Raw genomic sequence first — 24,424 nt, forward strand, 5'->3', positions numbered from 1 at the left:
ACTTGACACTAATCACGATACGTGACCATCAAAGGCCGCGGTGGATCCTCGAGTGGACTGTTCAGTCGCAAAAGGAAATACAATCAAAGAAAGAGAGAGAGCAATTAAAAACCAACGAGTCCCCCTCATCTTCATTTTTTTCTCTTTTTCTCTATCTCTATTTCTGCCTCTTTTTCTCTTTCTCTGTCTCTCTATTACTATCTGTCTGTCCATCTACCTATCTACCTGTCCATCTCTCTCTCTCTCTCTCTCTCGCTTCCTACGTCTGCTCTTTCGTTGGCCTTTCGGACCTTTGCATCGTCCCTCAATCAAGGTACCCAGCACTCACACAGGTACACGTGTACAAGTGCATGCAAGTGAATATCCATGTGTGTACACAACCCGTCGGGATCCTTCCCTTGTTAGAAGTCATTTCAAACATTTGCTATATCATGATCGTTCGCTCGGTGCTCAACCGGTGCCCGGTGCGAGCGTTTCTTGTTCGCGGTCCCCCGAGCTAGGAGAAAAGACGTCCGGTCGTTGGTCGTCGGTCGTCGGTCGTCGGTCGTCGGAACGAGACTTCGATGGTCCCTCGACACGAATTAAAGACCCATTCGCGGCGTTATACGCTAGCCTCTGTCCGCTTCTTCTTGCTCGCCATCGTCGTTTCTACGTATGCGATGTATTATGGTATGTATGACGATGGACTAACGAGCGTCTCGAGTCGTTTCAGAAATACGACGAATCGTTTGGAATAATATTACTCACAGAAATGTCATAGAACTTCTCGGAAAGTTTAAAACACGTTAGTGTTTAAAATTTCCTAGATAAGAACCCGCGATAGTGTCCGAATTAAATCGACATTAAAATTATCTTTCGTGTAACTTAATCTCACGTAACAGATTGCATCATGGATTTATTATACATTTTCACTGCACATTTAAAATTAGCGTTAAATATGTTTTAGAATTCTTTAGATGAATTTGGAACACTTATTAAAACATTATTGACACATTTACGGATTAACTTTCGCTTAAAGGAACTTTAACGCTAAATCTTATTCTCACCTACAATTACGATACATTTATATCGTGTCCGACCAAGGCGGCAATAAATTTGCTCGGATATACATTTACACGTAATGGCAACACCTTGCGCGTGACAGTTGTCAAACGCTTACTTGATTAATTCCATTGATATTGTACAAATATTTCCATAAAATTAATATTAATCGCATTATTCTGTAACTAATGGTTTTGTAATTAATTAACTTCGTAGAAGACTTTAACCTCAAGATTAAAGATTAAAGGAAAACCTTTAAACATTTTGACCTTTAAATATGTATGTAAGTATGCATTTTTCAGAAAGATTTTTAAAATTCTCTCAACAAAATTCCTATCTTTCAGTAGTATTCAAAAGTAATAACTCTAAAGACCATAATCACTAAATCGTTTGGGGACGTGTAAGAAAGGAAATAGAGTTATTGCTGGAGAAGTATGTGTCGGTAACCAGACGGTTTTTCCCAATGGATGCTCGATGTATTTTTCAGATTATCCGGATTCTCCCTCCCTAACTCTTTCGGTCTGCGGCTCTTCTTGAATATAAAAGGAACCTACAGGTGAAAGTGTACCCGATATCGTGCCGGCTTAGTCATCCTAAACGTGTCGTCGAGTCTCGAGTAGGTAGAACAATGCCGGGGTTCATGCGTCACCCTCTTGTCTCCTTGTCGCTGTCTCATCTTGAAATAAACGCACTGGAAGCTCCGCGTTAAAAAGAACGATTAGCGTCATTTGCTCCTTAGTCGCTTATTTATTTACTATCTTAAAGTAATTCTTTTAAAACTAACTGCAGCGTTAATAAACTGCATAATTCTATACAATAAGGATCTAATCTACTTTTCTAAAAACTCAGAAGTTATGCTTAATTTTTTGGATTTTTGAAAAGTTTAAAATTTTTTTTTTTTTTTTAAAGAAAAATTGCAATAAACAATTCAGATATTAATGTTGCAAATAATCTCGAAATATCTTGTCCTTTTCGTTCTTTAAAATATTTTCTCTTTGTAAATTGTATCATTATTTTAAATTTATACCATTACTTTAGATTTATACGTCTCTTTGCTTAGACTTAACAATGCAATTTCATTTGATTAAAAATAAAAAGATTATTTTTAAACAGAAAGATTATTTCTGAGATTAAAAGAGTTAAAATTTAAGTTAAAAGATTATCTTTGTAAGTCTTATGTTAATACTCAGGTTTACTTTAATTAATAGTATCACTCTCTCTTTCTCTCTGTCTTTCTTTTCCTCTCTTCCTCCCTCCCTCCCTCTCTCTCTCTCTCTCTCTCTCTCTCTCTCTCTCTCTCTCTCTCTGCTCTCTGGGCGAACACGACGGAGAATCCTCTCGAGATTCGCAAAGAGACTCGCGAGCCAAGAAGCTAATCGCGTATCAATCTCGTCCCTCGCCCCGTCATGTTGAGATGACAAACACCCCATGTAATTTATCGTACCGTTTACATAATCGAAGAAGCCGTTGTTGAGCGAAACATGTACATTCGCAGCGGGATGCGTATTTTGTCGCCGTTTGAGAATACATCCTATATACAAAAGCGAGAAAGAGAGAGAAAGAGAGAGAAAGAGGAGATGAATAACCGTTGGTGGAGAATAATTTTTCCTAAAATGCGGGAATAAAACGTGGGAATAACCACCTATTCTATATTTGAAAAGAGGATCCACACTTATATATTATTCAACTATCCACATGGATGGTTAATAAATAGTATAATTGTATATTAACATATTTTCTTTTATATAATAATAACAAATTATATATTAAAATATATCATTAGAGTAATAATGGCAGAAATAATATTTTCAAAAATTAAAATGTGTGTACATGTATACAAATATATGTATAATGTTTTTCATCAGATTTATTTCTACAATTTTTAATAATAATTTTCAAAAAATTTAAAATATAACTTTTTTTAAAAAAGAATTTTAACTGCAATCCGTTTTGCAATTAGTTCTAAATTTTTACTATTAAATAACACCACATTAAATTATTCAAATCTCAATTAGATAATAAAGACAAGTTCATACTCTATTAAAATTAAGTCGAATTAAAAATAACAAATATTAATATATTATCTATTTTTAAGATTGCAGAATTTCAAAGTATCTAAAATATTACAAAATAATAAAATCTTACAAAATATTTTGTATTATATTGAATATTAAATATTTATATTACATTAATTATATATTAAATATTACTTTTTGCATGTCCTTTAAATTTTCATAAAGAAAAAGACAATTTTAGTCAAAGTCATTAAAAAAATGTAAATAATTCTTGCATTGTATCATAGTAATTATATATTTTTATTCTAGTATACGAAAGGCAGTTAAAAGTTTTGAACAAACAGCTTGATTGTCAAACAACGTTTCGCAAAGACCTTTCGTTAATGAATCCAACAAGCGACCCGTCATATAATTGCTACGCTGCTTAGGTAACGAACTATGATCGATTCAATAATGTAGGGTGTGCTGTCTCTAATTTCAAAGGCTAATTAATTTCCGAGATGACGATAAACATTATATTAACCACCTTCGCAGTCACGAAGAAAGCACTACCGTTCATACATGCATTCATGACGCATTTATGAGTAATAAGACAGTTTGCGACAAAAATAAAAAGAAAAAAGAAAAAAAAAAAAAAGACAAACGTTTATTTCACCAACGTGCAAACGCTACTTGTTTTACTACAGTCTGTAGATTGATTTATATGCGGATTTTCGGCAAACTCATTGGACATTTGCCGGGGATTCCTATAAATTATAGACTGGATATTCGATACGAGTGCCAAGGATATTCATCATATCTTTTTTGTAACATATAAATGAACTCGATTTCGTCTACTTTAAAAAATAGATAATTTTCTCTTGTGTGCATTCCCTTTTTTTTATTTGGTATTTGTAATTAGAAAAAATATAGAAGCATTTTTTCTCTCCATTAAAACTTTTTTATTTAAAACTACTTTGCACTTACATTGTTTAGTTTATAAAATTACTAGCTTAAATTACCTGGCGTTGCTCGGGCTTTTAATATTTCATCAGCAATGTTATTGTTCGATTTTCACATTTCTACAAATGCGGATGAAATATAAAAAAAAGCCCAGATAGTTTAAGCTAGTTATAAAGTCATGTTATAAAGAACTCGAAGCTGATTTCAGCGAAAATTCGAAGCGTTATAACTTGTCTCGATATTGTGTGGTAGTATATCATAAACATAAATAATATACCTTTATAATATTATAATATAGGTACCATATACATTAGATTCACATCAAAGGCGCGCGATGGACGATTATAAAGAGTTACACGAGCTTACAGTTTGCAATTTATTCCACACATAATAATGATCGCATGATTACAACCAGTAGTCAACAATTTAAATATATATATATATATATATAATAAAGTGTCTGTCTATAATCTGCTTTATAAATTTCTAAATTTATTAACCGATCTGAACTAAATATTGCATAGTTACTCTCGACTCCTACGGAAATTCATTTGTTTAATAAATTCACTTGTGAATTATATCACTATTTTATGGTGTTACTAATACTATATAAATTATATCTATATTTCATAGTATATTACTTTGTGAAAATCTATAAATATTTTGACATGCCCACTTTGCGGAACAAACAAGATATAGTTAACCATGGGAAAGTATAGATTCTCTTAAATTATCACAAAATCAATGAAATAAGGAGGAGAGAATAGAATGTTTAAATTTCGTGATAGCTTATATTTTCCACAATTTTAGAGAGTAATTATGCAAATTTCAACTGTACGTACAGACAGAAATTCTATTTTATATACACATATATATATAGATATAGATATATTCTGAATGAAAAAACCTAATTCTTAATTAGAGTGGCTCGCTATGACACAACCCGTAATCGAAGCAATATTCTTTAAATGAAACAGCGATATCGATTCGAAAAATACTCGGGAATATTGCTATTGTGCCAGAAAGAAACTTATAATGAACGCGCAATTTAGAAACGTTAATAAATGGACGGTGGTGTAAATATTGGGTTAAAGTCGGCAGAGAGTTTCAAATTCGATTTCTCGAATCTATATCGCGCGGATTGCGTTTAAAATTGATAGCCCGATCAACGCGACGCTGCCTCCTACAATTGAATCTTCTGATAAATTTCCCATCTATCTCGACGCAACTTGAACGGCATCGGTACCAACCAACACCTCCACCACCGCGCGCCAGAATGCTCGAGTCAAATAATTTCTCGAATTGTAATGTCGTCGATAAATCAATCGTCGTTCTCGCCCGCGCGACGCAATTGTTTTTGACAATTGTATTCGCGACTACAATACCGCGTTAGCACGCCCGAACTGTTGCACGTCAATTTGAGAGAGATTTTTATTTGTCACAGCAACAATTCTCTGATGATTCAGCCTGGAAGGAAGCCATTTTTTAGTACCTGTATTAACTCTACGTTCTCTCATGCTTGTTTTTAGTTTACCTTCCATCTCGTATTGAAGTCTTAAACTTGCTTTGCCCATTCACGTAACAATTTTTGCGAGTAACTTGAAAGGAAATAAAAAGATAGACCGCACAAATAACGATGCCGTGAGTAAAAATTTAAAAACTTTCCATCAACAGTTTAAATTCCTTAATTGAAATGTACAATTAAAAATATTAGTTGTAAGAATAATAAAAAAAAAATATATATATATATATATATATTTTATATACATGGAATGTATCATTCATAATCACGATAATAAATTTACAATAACAATGAATAATTATATTTGTGTGTTTGAACAATAATTAATAACGCGTTTTACTTGAAATAAAAAAGGGATTCACTTTTAAAGCGGATTTACGTACCGCGAGTTAATTTCGAAAATAACTCGTGATAGTCACTCTCCGTACGGGGCACGTGGGAGGCGAACGTTCAATATTTAAATGTTTAGCTTGACTTGCCGAGTCTCTGGGCTTTATCGTGAATCAAAAACACACAGAAAAAGAGAGCACCAGCTCGAACGGCTTACAATATTCCTGTCTATCCTCGCGGATGAAAATGTTTCTCTCTGTCTTTCGCATAGGCGTTAAAACTCTGAGGAGTTACATTCGTTTTTTTTTTTTTTTTTTTTTTTATCCGATATACATGTATCAAAAGCGCACCACAGGATCCATCCGGAAGATGCGCCTCCAGAAAAGAGAGGTGCGCAAGGTACAATATAAAATCAACCGTTCATTTAAATATAAACGAGCCGCGTTGCACAAATACGTTTCGTCGGATGAACACGTTATTCCCTCCCCTCTAATTCACGATCTCTTTTCTCGTACGCACCAAGCGACGATACAAAGCCGATGCATCGTGTATAGTATGAGCCGTATTTACATATCTTGATACATACATATACACATGAGAAAAATCGATGGCAGCCATGATGGCCAATCAGAAAGCGGAAGGCAGACCCTACGCACGGACGTTCTACGTGTACACGTCGTTCCAAATATATGTACATGTATAGGATGTCCCGGACTAATCGAAAAGCATTCTAAAAGAAGACATAAGAATACGAGATGAAGTAGATATTACCGGAGACCGCTAATCGTGACCCCTTTCGTGGAATGTAAAAGTTTTGAATGGCCAACAACGGTTAATGTAATTTGTATTTCTATAATTGGAATGCACATAAAATTCAAGTTATGAACGAATAATAGATGTTTTCTTAAAGTAAAATATCTAATTTTATGAATTGAAGATAGAATCGTTATCTCGTATTTCTATCTCCCTTCAGCTATATGATATATTCCTTGATTACTTTTTCCATATAGTAGAAACATCGAGGAGAATGTATTATCATTTGTCAGATCTCTTTCCAATTTCCAAATTTCCATTTCTTGATCGATAAACCTCGAGTGTGAAATTCATCTGTGAATAAGGTTTGCTTAACTCAATTTAGAAATAATGTATTTTGTGTATATTGTTAATGAGAGAAAAATTTTCTTAATCTAAAAATAGCTTATTATTCTTAATGCCATTTAAAATATTACAAGAAAATATTATGAAAATCTAATTTCATATTGATCAAAGGCACTGAACAAGAATGCATAGGGAACACCTTATATTCATTGTCAGTAGACTACTGACTGCTTACGTTATGAGCCTATTCGGCGCGTGTTAAACAGGTCGTCGAAAAAGGCATCTACTTAGGTCCGTCTCCCCCTCTCTGTCGACTCTGACGGCTTTTATCGGCTTCTGTCGTCGCACAAAACCCGTAAATTCTTCTCGCGTTTCATTCAGAGGAATAACGAATCGCTTGTTTCTGAGAAGGGCGATACACGCGTGAGGGAACGGGGAAAAATCTAGAGACCAAGAAAAAGAAAGAAAGCCCATGGTTTATCGTAAACGACCAATTTTATTCTCACCACGAGAGCTATTCGTCGTGCGAGAACGAGGCGTAAAGACGTCTAGACATTATTATTTAGGGGGGAATCGAATCGCGCCGAGAGAAGCTTGCGGCTATCTCGCGGGAGATGCTCGATAGAGTGAAAGAGGAGAGCGTGTATAGTTGACTATCAATGCTTAACACCGGGAACGATCGCTGGTTATCGCCCACAAAGTCGTAACATCGATGTTAAGGTTTGATATTGAAATATCTTGATTTCGCTATTTCTAGTCTTTTCTAATTCGTTTCTGCGTTATTTTAAACATCATTTTACAGGACTTGTAACATTGGGCGATAATCGAAAATAAAGGATTAAATTATCATTATACACGTCCATTTAATCTATGACAAATTTTAATTGATATCAATAAATCGACAACGTTAATTGAGAATTTTGTAATTTCTGAGCGTTATATTATACAGTATTACTTTCCAATATGGGAAGTTTTATTTTTCAGTAACATATTTTAAAAAATTGGATTTTAATTCATATAGCTTGCATTTATTTAACATTTTTATATTAAAACTGATAAAAATCTTTAAAAAAAAAGCAAGTGTTATTAAATGATATTAAATTGTATAAATGTTATTAAATACAAATTTTATATAACTATATATATATATATATATATATATATATATATTGCTGTTTAAGAAAAAAATTATAGTTTAACTCAACAATATTCAACAATATTTTTCATTATTAGATTATCGAATCAAGAATAGAAAATTAAAAGGTTAGTACGAACCGAAGCAGCAGAAGATTGATGCTGTGTGAGTATCCGAGTCAATATTGGAAGGCCAGCACCTAAAACAAAAACATTGCAAACATTATAAAAATATTGTAGAAAACATTTAGAAAAATTTTAAATCCTATTATTTGCTAATAAGAAAATGCGAACATTAAAGGATTCTTTGGCACGAAATAGGTACTTGGCTCAAAACGGAACGTTATCCTAATGGATGGATAAACTACCGATATCTTTTTCCCATCTGCCATTTGACTATCTATTCTTCTGTATCATACCCCGTTCTTACAACCGATAATATTATAGGGCAAAGCATCATCATGTCTCTCATGAATCGGCTATCGAGCGGCAGTTTGCTGTTTTCCAAATACCGAACGTTCAGCGGAAGGTCATCCCTATACCATTTCCGACGTACCGCTCGGTATCGTTAAGAAAATAATAGTTCCCGGCGCGAATCGGCGGGAAAAATGGAACAGCAGGTGCTCGTGCCGGCTACGCAAGCAATCTGTCAGTAGGTGGAACCGTGTAATGACGTAGCGCCGATTCTTACGAATGTATGCGCGTTGCGTGCAACGTTCCTCGAACGGTCTAAAACTTTTCGACGTCCTCTCAGTGGCGTAATAATTAAGGAAAGGAGAAGAATGCAAAATAAGCTGGATTTTATACCATCGATGCGTTTAATACTCATTAATATTTATCAGATCCACTTTTTTATTCAAATCAAAATTATATATACGTAACTTAACGAGAAAGATATATATATTTATATGTGAAGGAAGAGGAATGCAATTTAACAGCTGAGAAAAAGTAATTTTAAAATTTTAGCTAAAAATTATTTAATGTTGTGTGAAATACGCCACATGATTTTTTAATTAATTGTTAAAAATGTGTCAAAAAAATAAATCGCGACAAAAGAGCAAGTATTGTGTAAAAAGAGTATTAGCAGGTCCTCTTATATAAGGAGTTAAATGCTAAAACATGCTCCGAACCACTTAGTTACGCCGTCGTTTCGCTTCCATCCTATCTCCTCGCGTGTAGATTAGAGCTAACTAAGCGGACTCTATTACATTTTTTTTGTCCCGTCACGCTAAAAAAACAAAGGAGCAAGACGCGTATAAATTTCAGCCTAATTTTCAGTATCTTGTCGAGAAATACTTACGATTATGCAAATTTCACGGGATTGTTCGTGCTCGAAGGTCGGCCTTCGTTTCTCAATGTTTTTCTTGTCTTGCCGCAAAACAAATGATCCTTACGACGTCGCCTTGTATATAACGCGACACAAGGCATGTCAGTATTGAGGGAAAAAAAAAAAAAACTGTGTCGGCACTTTTTTCACGTCGGTTAGGCTTAGTCGGGACAATCGGTTTTCCATGAAAATCCTTGACACCGATCGTGGTTTGTCTTGCGCGCTTCAAGATCGACAATGGGTCGTTCTAAGATCGGAAAGTGTCTCGCTATGAAAATCTGCAGTTTCGCGCTAAAGCCGCTTAAAATTCCTCTCCAAACTAGTATATACAAGTGAGAGAAGAAAGAAAAAAGGAATAATCTCACTGCGCCTCGGACCTATGAATTATTCACAATTATTATAAAAAAAAAAAAAAAAAAAAAAAAAAAAAATAAAAAAAAGAAACGCGAAGTGTTCTCGTCTCTACCGCAAAATTCGCTAAATAAATAATATTCGCGAGATGAATGAAGCTATATAAAATGTAAAACGTAATACAAAATATTTATTCTCCTCCGCGTAAACAATCAGAGTAAGAGGGTTGTAAAATGACAATTGAAAGCGGTTTTATTTTACAACAATCAATATTATTTTATGAGTTGGATCAACTGCAAGTTTCCATTATAAATGGAAAAGTTCAAATAAATATCAAGACTACGCATTTAATTTTATAATTACTAACATATAAAAATAACGGTGTATTTTTTAATTAAACAAACTCTTCGAAATTAACAGAAATTATTTAGAATTATATCAAAATAACGCGTGTAAATCAATTTCTCCGTCACAGGAACTTTACTCCTAGAAAAAAATGTGTTGCTTTTTCATATTTATAGTATAAATCTTTAAATTTGATATCAAGAAAATTTTAAATATATCTTTAGCTGACAATGCGAATCACAAATAGATATTAATTGAAATCTTTTCAAAATATAATTTTAAAAATACATCATAAATATATATATATAGCTAACTTTATACGATTTATTTTATCAGTAATTTGTATAAGTACATACGTATCGAAACATAGAACATTCATATTACATCCAATTTCTAAACATCGCATTAATAATTAATTACAATAATTATAATTAATATGTAAATGATTACAATATAATTAAATGTATAAATGATTACGAGAAATTACAATCGGTGATATTACACACGTACACGTACACGTACACATACACACACACACACACACACACACAATTAGTAATATATTATCAATGATTATATTGCATATTAATGCAGCCAATAATGATGTTCTGGCAAATGCATATCTCTCGTAATGGATCAATTCGAATTGCTCTTATAAAATAGAGAACCGATTGAAAACGTGTTGGGTCTCCCGGATAGTGAAGAGGAGATTATCGTTGCGACCGCTTCCATCGAGAATGGCATCTATGATGGTGTGTGACCGCTATTATTGCGGTCTGCCGTCCAACAACCGTCACGCGTACCTACACGCGTAACGATCGTAGGAGACTTCCGGAAGAGAAGGAAAACTCGGGCAGAGTAATAATCCCGTTGAAAACTACGCAATTACGGTAATGCGGCGCAAAGACGCGAGAGAAATGAAAACACAAAGAGACAGAGAGAGAGAGAGAGAGAGAGAATAAGTTTGTAATTCCTGGAGCGGGTGTGGCACGTATACAGGTAGCTTTAAAGGAAATTAAGAAATTGAAAAATATCGAGAGAATACGATAAATAAAATCATGAAACATAATACGAGTATTACTTTTCAACAAGAGTAAGCTGTGTACTCTGTATACATGAATACTTCTTTTTAAATTTCTTACAGTATTGAAGTCTAATCTTCAATAAGTACGTTTATATAAATAAACTCTATACTTTCGCATAGAGGGTAAAAATTTTCTTTTGCATTAAAAAAAAAAAGGAAAAAAAAAAAAGGGAGAAAGCAAGTGGAAACTTTTTTTTATAATAAAATTGGATTCCAGTAAACACGTGACATACACCAGCACTTTAAATTGAAATTGTGAAAATTGTAAGTGACAAACTTAGCAGACTGTTTGTCGTTCCTTTGCTTCCGGGATATATATATGTGTGTATGTGTGTATGAACATATGTGTATGTACGGATCTTTCCGCTTTCTCTGCGCGACCGTGAAAAAGAAAGGACAAATGCCGCGTGCGAACGCGACACAACAAATTCCCTCGCTCTCGGGGAGACCCGGTCGGCTCGGTTTTCTCGCTGCGAGTGAGACTCTTACCACAGCTGAGTATTACATTGCGTCGACATGGTGCACGCAATTGGATGTCAAATTCCCCTTTTCCACTAAGTACGCGGCGTTTATGTGTCCCGGGGCATAACTTGTACGCAACCGTGCAACTCGACGCCCGGCCCGGAGCACAACAAACTTAAGAGCGCAGCTAATGTTTGCATAGTCGCGGGAATTAAGGATATACCCTGCACCTCTCTTCTCTCTTGGTCTTAGCATAACTTGGCGTGCATAGCCGAGGTCGCATGAACTCGTGTTTATGCTCGATATTACGGAAACTATGTCGTATAATAGCACTTTTAGTTTTATACTTTCCGCGTGAGTTGACCTCTCTTTCTCTCTCCCTTACTTTTTTTATCTCATTGTCAGTTTTCGTTTGTCTCTCTCTCTCTCTCTCTCTCTCTCTCTCTCTCTCGTCGTTCTCTTACTCGTCTGTTACTCGCGTTATTTCACGAAGCGATAAAATTTACGAAGTCGAGTGACTATCCAGCAGACAACTAGGTTAGGATCCTCCGCCACGTGGATGTATTTATGACCGCGATAGCGCAACATCGGTTGAAAACGAGCGGACCATGAATCCACCACCGCGAAATAATCATTTTCATCTGTCGTTTTTATTGTAAACTGCCACTGCGCCAACTGTCGCGGATCGACATGCAGTGAGATAGTTTCCCAAACCACGATTGCCAATTTTTTGATTGTCACGCGCTCACAAAGAGAAGTACTAGCTGTCGCTGATGACAGATACCGTTAAATCGAAAGGGCGGAAATATTCCCTACGGAGAAGTCGAAATGTGTCGGGTTTGGAGCAGAGCGTTTTGCGTCGATCAATCTCGGAAATTTGTTCACCGACGTTTCAGAATAGCAATCGCGTTAAAGTTTATTCGACTTTGGAAATGACATGTCGATTGTAACGCAAAAATCAGTTAAATCACTCCCGGTCGCGTAGTTTTGAGTAAATGGAGTTTAAAATGCAGAATTGTGTGCACTTTATCGATCCAATTACGCGTGTAACTCATTTTAATAAATTTTACTGATTATCATATTTTTGCATAACACTGTTCTCTCCTTCCTCTCTTTTTCTCTCAATTATATTTCAAATTTGAATATCTTTTCAAGAGACATAATAAACTGATCTTTTTCATCACTCTATTAAACTGATTGTGAACAAAAGACACGAACGCATCTTAAATTTATTTTTGTAAATATTCAATAAGACTAATGTAATTTCAAAAGACATTGTTGACAACGTGTCAAACGCTTTTCCTACACTTGCCTTTTTATATGAGACAGATAAATTGACGATAAATTTCCCGTATACATATGTATAAAAAATTGAATAACCGTTAGAGAGTTTTACAACTAACTTTCTTGACTTATGTGTCTATCTGATTGATCAGGCGTAGGCTATATATTTTTTTTCATATGCAGAAACGATCGAAAGTTCAACGTTCTATAGTTGGAAAGTTCACTACTTGGTTATCATAGTACGTATGTGTACGCAATATATTATATTCGTATGCCGGTTAGGTTATTAGCATTTTGTCGTAAACGTGTCCAACATTTAACATGAAATATTTAATAGAAAAGATATTTTGAAAGAGAAAACACAGTATAAAATTATCGTAGAGGTCAATGCTACTTCTCAATTTTCTTTTTCTCGACATGTTGTTTTGTGTAAAAGTTTTAACCCTTAACCTTTCCGTGACGGTAAAACTAGTTGATAAGTGCTATCACTCTATAGCAGCACTTACTTGCTCTACTCGAAGAGTATTTTTCTTTTTTTTTTTTTTCACGTATAGAGTTAAAGAGCACAACTTTGTTCTATCGTGTGAATTAATACATCTGCGCAAATTATCAATAAGATAAATTAATGACTAAAAAGTTTACGACGTTAAAAATTTTTATCAACTTGTCAAGTCTTTGTCCAGTCTGACGTTTAACATTCGCATGTTCCTCAATTTTTCCGTTTTGTAATTTTCAATTTAATTTTTTAAGACGCGCTCTTGTCGCGCTTCGTTCGCGAGTATAAAAAAAAAATGCCAATGTTACAATATAAAATAATTACCGCAAAAGATTGTAATTCTAATTAAAATATCGCGTGTCTTGGAACAGGGCCGTTGATCGACTTCATCGTTCCGGACATCACGATACTCGGTAAGAATCTCAAGGGAGACGTGTCTTCGTCGCGACCCGTTCGTGACTGCTAGTTCCACGGCCTAATGAAACCGGCATCGCGCGCGTGAGAGTACAGAACATTGTGCGGTACAACAAAAAGCGCGCGGCCAGAAATCGATTAGCCCTGACAACAATTCTCGACTAACGGCGCGCACATTTCTCCAGAGAAACTGCCCGGGAGAGGTAGAGAGAGAGAGAGAGAGAGAGAGAGAGAGAGAAGGAGAGCAGCGAGAAGAATCGACGAAGCCGACGCTGAAATTATTGTTGTGATTACACGTTCATGCGGGACCCGAGGTTCCGACCACAGGTATAAGAAGGAAGAAAGGGAAGGAAAAGAAGAGGAAGGAACGAAAGGACAGGAAAGAGAAGAAAAGAAGTCTTGTCCGAGGATACAATATCCTCGCGAAACGTGCTCGGATTTTATTGAGAAAAGACGAGAGACGAGAGAGTCGCGCGGTGGCGGTGCCGCGCGACCTCCCGTGTGCTACTACGGTCCCGCAGGCCTTAATCTCGTCGATTATTTCGTTTGGGGATGCCGCCGACAGATGGTGGGTTCGAGAGAACGAGAGAGAATCAATTTCAGGGAATCAGCCCCCCGGGCTGCGTTCTGCCGCTCGCAGAAGAAGAAGGGAAATACCGAGAGAAACGCTGAGGAGCAATAAACCTGGTGCGTCCACATCGGCCATTTTGCCACCCTTTTTCTCTCTTTCTATAGCGAGAGAAAATTAAAAACGTAAATTGTCGATCGCAATATGCGACCGAAATCAATTTCGATTGGTGTTACTGCACTTGACATCGGATAAGATAAAGATTTGCGTAACTTGAAGGGAGAATCGAGAAATTGATGAGGAAATCGCGCGCGACACGACTCCAGTATTATGACAATATCATTTCATGTATTTGATGTATTTAATTTTGATATTGAGGAACTAAAGAAAGAGAAAAAAAGATGACTAATGTATACTTTACGTGAAATTATATTTCATAATATACTAAATCTTTTATAATAAAATATTCTCGGAAGCATACTTGATCAACGAAAGATATTCATTTTATCAAAGCGTTTCGTCAAACGAACATTTTCCGAGGATCCGAGATGAACTTATATAGTATTTCTCTCGTGTACGACTATTGAATATTTATCTTTGATTTAAAAAGCTCTACGTAGATGTATATACGATATACCGCTGAAATCAAACGTAGACACTATCGAAATTCGTTAAATATTTGCAGATTCGGATACACAGCATTGTCTCAATTTCGCGACCCACTGTGGATTACTCGGCGAGTATCGATTATTACATTAGTGTTCACCGGGCCGTACGAACACCTGGGCCGTTTAAAATCAATTTTTCAAGTTGTCAGCATGCTTTTATCGAGGATATATTTACGAAGTTCGGGAGGTTAAAGCGTTCACCCGTAAGCGCGCGCGTAACGAACGGTCGTTAATAAAGTTTTTGGCATTTCTCTCACTTTTTCACCGCTCGATAATCGCCATGTTTCTCGCGGGTTGTTTCGCGATCCGCGCCGGAACGTGCGCGCGCGCGCGCGCGCGCACGAAGAAAATCCGCGGTAAATGAGCGATTCACCGCGGCGACACGGCCGGTTTTCGGTTTCATCCCCAAAGTAATATCTCTCATCCTGAAAATTACATACTCGTTATCCAGGAATTTCAAGGTACGTACGTACGTAAATACTACCCGCCCGAGATAGGGAGGGATGCATCGCGTTTGAATGAACACATGTGTACACACGTGCAGCAGCGCGCTTACGCGCGACTCCCTCATTCAGGCGCGGCTCAACGGAGTTAAAACCGTTTTACCAGAAGTGGTAGCACGTGATTACGATGGTTATTCTTGGCTTCGAAGCTTTGATATACTCGCGCTCATTCTTTCTTTTCCTCTCCTTCTCCCGTTTTCTCTCTGAATCCGTACACGTAACTAGGGCGCGTCTCCCCGTGTTCATCCAATGCGGGCGAAAATAACGGGCGTAGTAGAGTATTGGGAATGTGTCGCTTCTCGTTAAATTATAAGTTTCATCACGTGTCGCTTACCGTCCACATCATCACGTAAAGCGCATTTTCGGCCGTCATTCAACGATATTTAAACAGGCTCCTTTCAAAAACATTGAGAAACCCGGTAATGGAACATTATACGATGTAGATGTATGGTGTAAGTTTATAATTGATAAACTGCTCAACCGAAAAAGTAATAATAATTTTATTTTTCAGGAAACAAATTGAAAATCTTTACGTAAAAATAAATAAAATTACATTTTCCGACAAAGCTTTTCGTTTGAAAAAAATAATATCTTTTATTCTCTGTGAATAATTTTGAATTGTTGCAGCAGAGAAGTATGTGCGAATAAAAAGATCCTACTTGAAAGAAAATAATAGAAAATAATAGTTGAAATTATATTAAACAAAAATGATTTTATTATATCGAAATTATCGCATTATTTTTTTTCACAAAAAAAAAAAAAAAAAAAAAAAAAAAAAAAAAACATTTTATCGATATACATTAGAATAAATAATAAAAACGCACATAAGAAATAAAAAAAAATTTATCTTTGTTATATAATAGATGAAACAATATAGATATCAGTCACATTTACGACAAAACTAGGTTAATGCAATAGTTGTAGCATAGAGTGCTTTCTGCGGCTATTTCTATAGACATTGGTTAAACAGTATAGTGATTACCCAACATATGATACTACAATGAACAAGTTTGTGCAAATTGTTAACTTGGATTATATAGGGGTTTTATTCACAAAATAATAATCGTCTCGATGCGTTTTCAAGACTGGAAACATCTGAAATCATCATTAAAAAATTCTAACGATTACTTATATATACATAATTTACTGCGATTGTACATTAAATTAGATACAAAATGTAAAGTTTAAATATATTTTACTTTTATAAACATTTTCTTCTACTATCTATACTGATAAAACTACAAGGCCTACAAGCAATGAAATTTAATTATTACAAGAAAACTGATTTCGTTTACTTCAATATCATTTTTCCGACCAAAATGGTAAAATCGGCTTGTTAGCGGTATCTCGTTGCACGTAATAAAAATAAGATGCTGGGAGGATCGACAATACTCGCAAAATCCTCGAGAGGAGTATAAACGATAAGTGGCGAAGGTAGAATCGCCGAGAGGTTTTCAATATAATCATAAAAGTTTACTTTCGCTTTGACGTTGATGCGAGTGCTCATGACGTAGTAAAAGTCATTATAACTTGCCGGCAAACGTCGTTGAGCGTTTATCTACAGTCGGGGAATGGACGTTTAATACCAGTTGTTTTTGGCGTAACGATACGGACGTTTCTCAAGCCTTCGGTACTTTTCTGCGTGAGCCGGGATAAAATATGTGCGTTACGCGCATTGCCACATGTAAGAGAACCTCACGCAGTGCATCCAGAGGTTCGAGTTTCAATTCTTTCGCCACCGAATTTTTGCCTACATTATAAAAAAAGAGGTTGATTTTTTGCTGTAGCGCGCACCGCTATATGAATTTTTAAACGAAATGTTTTCAAAAGAAGAAAACGAAATATTTTAAAATCCAGATTCTTCACAATTTGTTTGTTAACAATACAAAAAAAAAAAAAAAAAAAAAAAAATGCTTTCCAAATATCTTTCGCGAATTTTTAAATTTCAAAATTTAAATTAAAAAATTGTTTTTTTGACTGTAATTTGATTGCAACTTCACACATTGTGTATCTGCGTGTAAAGATTATATTATATGCGACGTGTATAAGAGATACTAATTATTTAATAATTGCGAAAATATAAAAAAATTTAGCGTTAGTAATAATTGATGTGAAATCGCAGTGAAAAATATTATAATTATATATTTAATTTGTAAACAGGTCATTGTCTCGCTATCTGCACAAAGGATTTTTCAATTTGGAAATATTGAAAATAAAATGTAAATGAAAAGAATAAAAAATGACAAAATAATAAATAATTAATAAAAATAAATTAAAATGTGATTTGAATTCTTCTTCTATTAGTTGTCATTTAAAATTATAACTTTAGTCGTAAAAGTATATTCATATCCTCAAAAATAATAGATATTTACTCCTTTAAATGTTTCGTCGTATATTCATGTTAGATTCGAGAGAGTTAAAACATTATTACGTTTGCGAGAAACGTTTACCTAATCCGTTATCATTTTCTGCATGTAAAAATATAAGCAAAGTTCGTATTTATACGACGTAAAAAGTTATAAAGAAAAAGAAAAGTAAAAAACGTAAGACGCCCTTCCCGACTTTTAAACTTTGAAATTACGTCCACTTCCGGGGCGCACCGGCGACTTAACTTGAATAAAATAAAAATGTTGCGAAGTGTACGGATATTCAGAGATGTGTTTTGGAACTTATTTAGCGAGATCTCCACGATCAACTTTCGCACATTGCAAATATGAGAAAGAGAAAGACAGAAAAGAAAAGCAAAAGAAAAGAGAGAGAGAGGGAGAGAGAGAGAGAAAGAGAGAGAGAACGAAAGAGAGCAAGTCACGTTCGATAAATTTGTACGCGTTGGCAATTCCGTCGTGCACACCGTGGGGAGAGCAGTCCTTTATATTTATTTAAACAGAAAGTTAATAAACCTTCCTCCGCTTTCAGCCAGTTGGAACGTGAAGCTACCTCTCTTCGCCCCGCGCGATATTTAACACCGAAGTTTCCAACCGTGGAGTACGCAATTCCACTTTCGGTTATATTTGCGCCGCGAGTTTTCCGCAATCATAACGAAGTTCTCCCTCTCTCTCTCTTTCTGTGAGAGAAAAGTTATTTAATTCGATATCGGTGAGAGTAGTTCTCTATCGACGGAGATCTTCAATTCCTTAATTAACGAAACGCGTAAACCTCTTTGAAACTGGCCGGACCATATCAGCAAAATCAAATTGGACTTATTGGAATATTTAACGCTCATTTTGTGCTAATTTGTGCCAGTAAAGATAATTTTGTACTCTATGCCTCTTTGAAACCCGTCGTCACGCTGCTAGTTTGCTGTTAAGCTTGGCGCAGGACCAAATTAAAACAAAACGGGAAGAGAAAAACAAAATCAGAAATTCAAATAGTTAAATTTTTATTAATTTGTAATGCTAAACATAACTTTGTATTTCAAGCAAAAAAGAAGAAATAAAAAAAAATTGCGTAGCACTGACTTACAAGAGAACCTCGTAAATCCGAAAATTCAGATTTTAATGAAACTTTATGCACAAAAGATAAATTTATAAATTTTCAGTGACACCACACCTCATATTGTAAAGTGGCTTCTTCTATTTTTGATATATCTGAAAAATTATTTGAAAAATTAAATTTTATATAAAAAAGTTGCCTAGCAAAAATTCCTCTTAATATTTAATTATATTAATAGAATGTTTTTTTAATAATTATTTTCAAAGATTTTTAAGCTAACGAGAAGTTAGCAGTGCCACGGTTTTTTTTTGAAAAAATTATCTTTATCGGTACAAATTAGTACGAAATGAGTCCTAAATATTGCAATAGATCCAATGAGATCGTGCCAGTTTCAAAGAAGTAACGCGCAAGTATGGATACATATATTTCAGTCTTCAATATTCTTAATTGGTTGAAAAAGATAACCTTACGTGTATCTACATCTTACAACATATGCAAAATTGTTGATTATTAATGAATGGCGATATATTTACGCAAATAGATAAATATAATCACTTTAGATAAATTTCTTCAATTCCATGTAAAAAAAGTATAAAAAATATTAAAAATTTTGCAATTTTTATCAAAGCAAGAGCTTGCGACGGAATTAAATTTGATAACTTCAACATGATAGTCAATGTGTTAAGGCAATCACGTCACGAAATCTTGTTTCGTTCTCGCGCATATTCTGCCATATCCGCAAGTGGATTACATAATTTTCCTTTAGAAGTGGAAAGAGCAGACATGTAAAAAGATTTTCGCGCGACTTTTTTTATTGAGATTGTAAACACGTAACTTTTTAGCAATACGATACGATACGATAAAGTTTGATTGAAATGAAATTGGAAATCATAATAAAGAGCAAAACTTTACAAAATTCACCGATAATTAACATCATCGAACATCCATCGGGATTTGCGAAGTTGCTGATTTGCTGCATTTGCGAAAGTATCGCCTCGCAAATAACGGCGTAATTTTTTGCGATATACGCAATGGATACGATGCTCGAAAATAATTTGACGTTACGAAGGGACGTGAAGAGCAACCGGAAATAACGAATTTCGCGGAATGGAAATGGAATATTCTCGCGACGAAACCGCGGTAAAAGATTCGCGATTTAAGGGAAGAGATTGCCATATACCCAGTAATAAGCAATAAACGTCCTTTTATTTTCGCTTCTCTTCCTTCCATCTCTCACGCTAAGCTTGGTCACCGGAGCGTGACGCGATAAATTATTCATGTCTGTTTTGTCAAAGTAGTACATGAATTCGACGTCTTTACGTGCGTCCCAAATGTTCATTGTTTATTGATAGACGCAAGTGTAACCTATGCTAGCGCCAAACTAAACAAATGACAGCAAATAGATAAGCAAATGAGAATGAAGATAAGCAAATTTCCCAGTCAAGTCGAAAATGTATCTTCTGCTGTTTATTTTCTATTCTATAGAATAATATTTAGGTCTTTCCCTTCCCTCGAATCTCAGTGTTGAATATTTTTGTATTAAAAACAAGAGAAAATGTAAAAGAGATTTTAAAAAATGCGTAAAAACATAAAAAAAAAAAAATCAAATTAAATAAAAACAAAAGATGTTAAGACATTGATACTTTCGAACAGTGGAAAAAATTGGAGTTATTTAAAATATTTTGTTGACAGCTCATTCAGTAGCTTGTCTATCTTAACGTGCGCGCAAAAATACAAAGTGTCATTCATGGTCAATTTCAGCAACCTTTCTGAAATTCTCGTTAACGAATGTTACACCATGACAAGCCATCGATTTTTAATGGCTCGTTAAAAATAGAGACTGACAGAGACAACTCAACAATTGCCGGTGCTAACGATCGACATAAAAAACAAAAAAAAAAAAACAAAAAAGTTTCACGTTTAAAGGATCGTCAAAGATTTAACGGATATTATTTGTTCCGATGAGGAAGCCCCGGTGGAAATCGGCTGTTAATCGAGCCGCGCGCTTCGAATTCGCGGCGGAAAATATCGGATATCGCGCGCGGATGGATAGGAAAGTAAACGAGGCAATATATGGGCAAAACTGGAAACACACGGTCGATCGCCAGTAGTTACAACAGCGTAGCGCTACGGCAGTGCAATGTGTTCAAATATGCGACGCGTATTGGAGCTCGGCCGATTAAAATCCTGTTCTAGGGGACACTGCACCGATTTAAATCCAATTATTAACAGCGAACGGGATCGAGCGTATTAACGCTAAGTGGCCTCGCCCGCATCATGAACATCGTGTGACGTCGGATGGAAATAATCACGATTGCCCTGTCACCGCCTTGTCATTCTCGATGTTAATATTCGATATGTAACGCACGCGCGATGCGGTCGATTATCTTATCGGATGTTCGTGCGCGTGTCGTGTGTAACGAGTAACAATTTCAAGATGGCTCCATTTACTTTATCTTATGCCTTGTACGCTTCCATGTGACACGTATGTTTTTGACTTTATGATTTACATAATTACCGTAGCTATGATAAAAAATTACGATTAAACTTAATTTCTCAAAAATATTATGATTATTTGAAAGGAACGCGGGGGATTCAATTTTTTTATATAATTCCTTGCATTAAAAGTTAAAATGAATTTAATAATGCTGAAAAATAATTAATTATTTAACATCGAGCGTCTTTAATTACCGAGTTGCATGCATAATATATTCTAGTAATCTTTCGTTTATTCTTGTCTACAGGATTATGTGGAACAATTCTTTTTATATATATATGTATATACAATATATGTTTTGCTTTCTTCGAACGAACGTTATAAAAATATCACGTTGTAGGAAATGTGCAATTGATACAAGAATTTTTTGCGACAACATCGTGGCGGAAACGGTCGTTTCTTCAAGATTAGATTCCGCAAGGATGGATTTTCGTTGTCACATCTTATTTTCTCAGAGAATGTGTTCGTACGTGTATATGTGTATCAACCAAATACGCTAAAAACAACGGGGAATTTCGCTTGGTTTGCGTTACGCGAGCAGCGAGGGTATAAAAAACCGAATTTAAATTGCATTCCCAGCTACGAGTACTGGTAGTCGAGTACGTGGTCGCGTATCGCGCGAGTGCATATAGCTGCATCTCACGTTTGGTTCTCTCTCGCGGACAGGCAGAAGAGAGAGAGAGAGAGAGAGAGAGATCCTTCTCCCTCTCTTTCGAGTAAAATAATAAAAATCTCTAAACGAAGCGACTGAGCACTTCATATTCATATTCAATTACCGAAAACATAGTTTGACGTGCGCGCGCATTTTTGTAATACCGAATAAGCAAACATTATCTTCGGACGCCGTTGGAGGTAAACCGTAAATATATCGCATTTCACCCGACACACGCACGATGCGTATACGCATTACATGCGAGAAGAGGACCGTTCAACTTACAACAAGCGAGTCTCTTGTATCCGCGGACCACGGCACGCGGCTTACGTTACATAAGCGTTCCGCAATAATCCCTTGGCCTGTGTGCACGATTCATTACCTTCAGTATCGCCGCAATACTACACCGCAAGAGATAATTTCGAGTCGCGTTATTATGTCGCGTGATAGTCAAACTATGCCGTGTAAGTAATAACTTGCAGTCGATGATAGAAGAGAGATGATTTTTCTTGCTCCATTGTATGAATATTCCGTCCATGAATAAATGTGGAAAAAAAATTTGCGTCTTTTTTTTTATCATGAAAAGAAATTTTGTTTACAAATACAATAGTATAAACGTTTCATGTACCGATAAAGCGATTTATATTGAAATGTTACTCAATGCAACAACAGTATTTCTACGCGAAATATTCTGCACGTGAATAATAAAAATTTTGAAATGTTTATTCAAACATACAAAAAAATATATAAAACAATTTTAGAAATTTAATAACAAATAAAATTAACTGCATTGTAAAATGCTTTTGTGAAACAAATTCTATATAATTATATGCAATGTTTTATATAATTATATAAGGTTTATTTCACAAAAGTATCTCCTAATGTAATTATAATAACGAATTCGAAAAGATAGGTAAGTGTACTTTATGTAAAAAAAAAAAAAAAAAAAAAAAACTCGAGAAAAAACCTGAGAGCGCATAATTCATATTAAAATATTTCAGAAATAGTAAGAACTAGTTACTTCATAAACATATATTTAGAAAAGTATTATAAAATATTTCAAATAAGAAAACCTGCAGGAAAAATAACTCTAGGAAAATGTGAGAAACGCGAATTATATATCTTGCAGGATATACCGGCAAAAGCGACGGATAAAAGTTTTAAATCGTGTAATTCTCAAATCCTCGTATAAATACTTTTTTTTATTCAATAGATAAAAAAACCTCTCATACCAGTGTTAATCTCTCTGTACATCACATGTCGACAATACGATTAAGTATAAAGAATCGATTTTTCGATAAAAAAGGCAAGTCCCGCACCTGCTTTGATTTATTGCTCGATAAACACGCTCGCAACAAGCTAACGTTTGCGATGCGGGCGCTTTTTCGTGGATGGAAAAAGAAAAGTCAAAAAAGAAAAAAAAAAGAGAGAAAGAGAGAGAGGGAAACAAGAAATAAAAAAAAAAGGTCAAGCAATTCGCACCGCGGTTACGTTTGCCCTGTCACGGCGAAAATCCCGCGATAGCGTCACAGATACAACGCGGATTTTCCACGTGTGTTTAGAGCAGCGGGTAAAGAGCGTGAAGAGCGAAAAAATAGACAGAAAGAGAAAGAGAGAGGAGAGAGAGATAGAGAGAGAGAGAGAGAGAGAGAAAGAGGTACCACGACCAGTCGGGAATGCAGGGAAAGGCAAGATTCACATCGGACCGCTCGCGCGCGCGGTCGAGCATTTGTTCCGAGATGATTCCCAGATGCTTGATCGCTCAAGCAGATATAATCCCACGAGCAGGCAAACGGGATGATTTTAAACAAAGGAAGCCACCCGGTGAAGCATGATCGAAGTTCGCCACGGTACGTGGCTGTGTTCTCCTCCATGCCGTTGCCGCCGTTGCCGCCGACGCCGCCACCGCCGTTCTATCGGCCTTTAGACGCGCCTTCAAACCGCCGGGCACGAACCGACCTTCGGTACAACACATTAAGGTGCGTCCAGACTTGCAATGTTACCGCGAATCGTACATTGTTGTCGCCGTTATGTTACAAACGGCGGCACGCTGTGCCGCATGTCAAAACTTTACTTAGTTAGTCAACTTGGGGTCCCGGAGTGACAGGGAACAAAGTGAGCCGCGGTGAGTTACGGATTCAAAGTTTCGAGAAAAAAGATTCCAGGTTGTAAAAAGAGTAACAAGAAAAAAGAGAACACGATTCTTTATAAACCTTACTTTTTTCAAGGTGAATTATCGTATTAAAAGAATTTTTTCCT

The 24,424-nt window shown here is 35.6% G+C and overlaps 1 protein-coding gene across 1 annotated transcript in view; it reads right to left on the bottom strand.

Moving 5' to 3' along the window:
* Window positions 1-24,424, bottom strand: part of LOC140673478 (uncharacterized) — a 124,007-nt gene that overhangs the window by 68,732 nt on the left and 30,851 nt on the right. Inside the window, exon 2 of the mRNA XM_072906466.1 lies at window positions 8,224-8,282. The gene's annotated coding sequence lies outside the window, so the exon portion shown is untranslated. The remainder of the gene's footprint in view (window positions 1-8,223; window positions 8,283-24,424) is intronic.

This window comes from Anoplolepis gracilipes, chromosome 1, assembly GCF_047496725.1.
Source record: "Anoplolepis gracilipes chromosome 1, ASM4749672v1, whole genome shotgun sequence".
Classification (NCBI taxonomy): domain Eukaryota; kingdom Metazoa; phylum Arthropoda; class Insecta; order Hymenoptera; family Formicidae; genus Anoplolepis; species Anoplolepis gracilipes.